Consider the following 4,419-nt stretch of genomic DNA (forward strand, 5'->3'; position numbering starts at 1 on the left):
TGAGGAGGCTGAAGAACACAGAAGAACGAAGAGAAGTGAAAAGCAAGGGAGAGAGGGAAAGTTACATCCAATCAGTTGCAGAGTTTCAAAGAATAGCTAGAAGAGAAAAGAAGGCCTTCTTCAATGAACAGTGTTTAATAATAGAAGAAAACAACAAAAGGGGAAAGACTAGAGATCTCTTCAGGAAAATTGGAAACATCAAGGGAGCATTCTGCTCAAAGATGGGCACAATAAAGGATAAAGATTGTAGATACCTAGTACTTGATGAAGAGCTTAAGAAGAGATGGAACTGATACATGGAAGAACTGTATAAGAAAGATCTTCATAAACTGGATTACTATAATGGTGTAGTTAGTGATGCAGAGCCAGACATTCTGGAGTGCAAAGTCAAGTGGGCCTTAAGAAGCACTGCTGTTAATAAAGCTAGTGAATGTGATGAAATTCCAGCAGAGCTATTCAAATCCCTAAAGGAGGATGCCATCAAGGTTTTGCACTTATTATGTCAGCAAATCTGGAAGACCCAGCAGTGGCCACAGGACTGGAAAAGGTCAATCCTTATCCTAATTCCCAAGAAGGGTAGTACCAAAGAATGTGCTAACCATCAGACCAATGTGCTCATCTCTCATGCTAGTAAGGACATGCATAAAACCTTGCATGCTAGGTTTCAGCACTGGGCAAAGCAAGAACTTCCAGATGTCCAAGCTGGATTTAGAAAAGGAAGAGGAACTAGAGATCAAATTGCCAACATTTGCTGGATTATGGAGAAAAGCAAGGGAATTTCAGAAAAACATCTATCTCTGTTTCATGAAATTATAAGATGCCATGAAATTAAAAGATGCTTACTCCTTTGAAGGAAAGTTATAACAAATCTAGACAACATATTAAGAAGCAGAGACATCACTTTGCCAACAAGGATCCATATAGTCAAAGCCGTGTTTCTTCCAGGAATCATGTATGCAAAGAGTCAGACATGACTTAGTGCCTGAGCAATATCTGCTTTATCCATTCATCTGTCAATAGATATATAGATTGCTTCCACATCCTGACTATTGTAAATAGTGCACGATGATAAACATTGATTTATCTAAATACCTAGAAGTGGGATTGCTAAGTTATATGGCAGCTCTATTTTAATATTTTGAGGGAAACTCCCTAATATTTTCTGTAATGGCTGAGCCAATTTACATTCCCACCAATAGCATACAAGGATTCCTTTTTCTCCACATCCTTATCAATACATGGTTATCTTTTGTTTTCTCCATAATATCCATCCTACAGATGTGAGATGAAATTTCACTGTGGTTCTGATTTTCATTTCCTTGATGATCAGTGGTGTTGAACATCTTTTCATGTACCTCTTGGCCATCTCTATATCTTCTTTGGGAAAATGTCTATTGATGTGCTTTATCCACTTTTTAATTAGATGATTGAACTCTTTGCTTTTGAGTTGTATGAACTCCTTGTATATTTGGATATTTACCCCTTACCATATATGTTTTTTGTAAATATTTTTCCCATTTTAGGATGCTGTTTGTTTTGCTGACGGTTCACCTTGCCGTCCAGAACCTGTTAAATGAAATCTCATTTGTCTATTTTTGCTTTTATTTCCTGTGCATTTGGTGTAATATGAAAAAAGAACAAAAACAAACAGAAATAAAAAGTACAATACTGCCAAAAGCAATGTCAAAGAGATTTTCTCTTTTTTCCTCCAGGAATTATACCGTTTTAGGCCTTAGATTTACGTCTTTAGTCCATTTTGAGTTCAGTTTTTGTGTATATAGTCTTAGATAAGGGTCAAATCTCATCCTTTTCCATGTAGTAGATGCCCAGTTTTTCCAGCATCATTCCTTGAAAAGAGCACCCTTTCTCTATTGTGTATTCGTGGTAACACTGTTAATGGCCAGTTGGCAGTGTGCAAGCAGAGCTGTTTCTGAGCTCTCTAGTCTGTTCCATTGGTCTGTATGTTCGTTTCTATGCCAGTATACGCAGCTTAGATTACTGGAGATTTACAATGTAATTTTAAAATTGGGAATTGTGATGATTCTAGCTTTCTTCTTGCTCAATACTACTTCAGATATTCAAGGCCTTTGGGGGTTACAATGTTGTTGTGGTTTTTTTTTTCATTATTATTATTATTATTTCTCTTAAAAATTCCATTGCAATTTTGAAATATGGAACATCTTGATATCTTCATTTTAAATTATTTACTTCTGAGTGTATGAGTTGAGGAGAAAGCATTGATGTAATATTGGTATATTCTGGACAATTGTCTAAACTACCTGTTGGTACAGTTTGCTTATGTCTCTTCTGGCTCTGGCTGTGTCTGATCCTGTCAGTATCACTTCATCTTATGATGGATGGTGGCTAGTCCCTTCAATCTTTGGACATAGTCTGATAGAACACACCTCTTGGGCAGTTTTGATTGCATGGTCACTGGCTATCCATGGCCATTTTGTCTCTATGTGTTCCAACAGCAAAAGAAAAGTTACTTTTCAAATGATACTTAAGTTTCTACTGGTGGCTCAGATGGTAAAGAATCTTCTCAGATGATAAGGAATCTGCCTGCAGTGTGGGAGACCTGGACTTGATTCGTGGGTTGGGAAGATTCCCCTGGAGAAGGGCATGACAACCCAGTCCAGTATTCCTGCCTGGAGAATCCCATGGGCAAAGGAGCCTGATGGGCTATAGTCCATGGGGGCCACAAAGAATCAGACACAGTGACTAACACTTCCACTTCACATCCTTATGTTTCTATTGAATATGGCCTTATTATAGATAGGGTTATATATTTTTATTAGAACCCCATTTTCTTACCCTGGTTCGCTCAGAGCTGTCAGCCTTCCATTGCTATCCAAAAACGATGTCCATAGAAGTAATACTTTCAAGAGTAGCACAAGATACCTTTGAACTAAGGTACATAGCAAGCTTTGGTCTTCTTTCCCAGTGCTGGGATATGCAAGATGCAATACTCAGTCCCTTTCTTTGGAAGATATGCTTTGGAATATACGGGATCACTGAATCTAAAAAGTTTACTAATATGCCAAGCAGTAGGAATGTGTACCTCTTTCCTAAATGTAGGATCTGGGTGACATACTAGAGCATCCACTAGAGTCTTACTGCTTCCAATGCTGTATTATAGACTCTTGTATGCATCTTGTGTCCTCTGTTAGATTAAAGAAAAATTTGGTGATTTACTAGGGTATTTACTAGAGTATCTAATTAGAATATACTTTCTTACACATGGTAGGTGCTCAAAGAAAATTGCTGAATTAATATTAAACATCTGCCCAGCCATATTTAACTATGTAGCCATGAGTTGTTCTGTAATGAGTATACATGGAATGAGAGATTGTGTCATAAATATATTTGCACAACCAGATGGCTTATTAAATGGGTGCATAATAATGCTCCAAGGGCTTCCCTTGTGGCTCAGCTAGTAAAGAATCCACCTGCAATGCGGGAGATCTGGGTTCAATCCTGGAGTTGGAAAGATCCTCTGGAGAAGGCAAAGGCTACCCACTCCAGTATTCTGGCCTGAAGAATTCCATGGACTGGATAGTCCATGGGGCCACAACGAGTGAGACGTGACTGAGTGACTTTCACTTCACTAATAATGCTACTGGGGCTTCCCTGGTAGCTCAGTAGTAAAGAATCTTTCTGCAATGCAGGAGATGCAGGAGATGTGGGTTCAATCGCCGGATTAGGAAGATGCCCTGGAGGAGGACATGGCAATCCACTCCAACATTCTTGCCTGGAGAATCCCATGGACAGAAGATCCTGGAAGGCTACAGTCCATGGAGTCACTCAGAAGAGTTGGACATGACTTAGCAACTAAACAACAACTTAAAAATGCTATAGAAATTGTGGTGCAGCTAACTTAACTTTGTTTTCAGTGAGTGTATTAGCTTAACTATTATTTCAAGCTAATGTTATTTTAGAGTTGACTTAGATTTACAGAAAAGTTGTGAAATAGTACAGAGAATTCCAATTCATCCCACACCCAGATTACCCTTTTATTAATGTCTCACATTAGTATGATGCATTTATCATGATTAATGAGTGAATAATGATACATTATTATTAACTATAATTCACATTGATTCGGATTGATTTTGGTAATTTTTACCTAAGTCATTTTTTTTTTTTTTTCTGTTTCAGGAGCCCATCTAAAATAGGATATTTTATTTAGTCATGTCTCTGTAGTCTCCTCTTGACTGTGACAGTTCCTCAGATTTTCCGTGCGTTTGATGATCCTAACAGTTCTGGAGAGTGCCAGTCAGATATTTCCTAGAACGTCATGTGAATAAGCTTTTGATGTACTGAAGTATAAAAATGGTGACCCGAGAGCCAGTTTCCCATCTGAAGCCTTGTCGTCAATCTGCATGTCCTCTGAGTGGGGTTTTCCTGTTTTATTTTGGC

Source organism: Dama dama, chromosome 31, assembly GCF_033118175.1.
Source record: "Dama dama isolate Ldn47 chromosome 31, ASM3311817v1, whole genome shotgun sequence".
Lineage (NCBI taxonomy): Eukaryota > Metazoa > Chordata > Mammalia > Artiodactyla > Cervidae > Dama > Dama dama.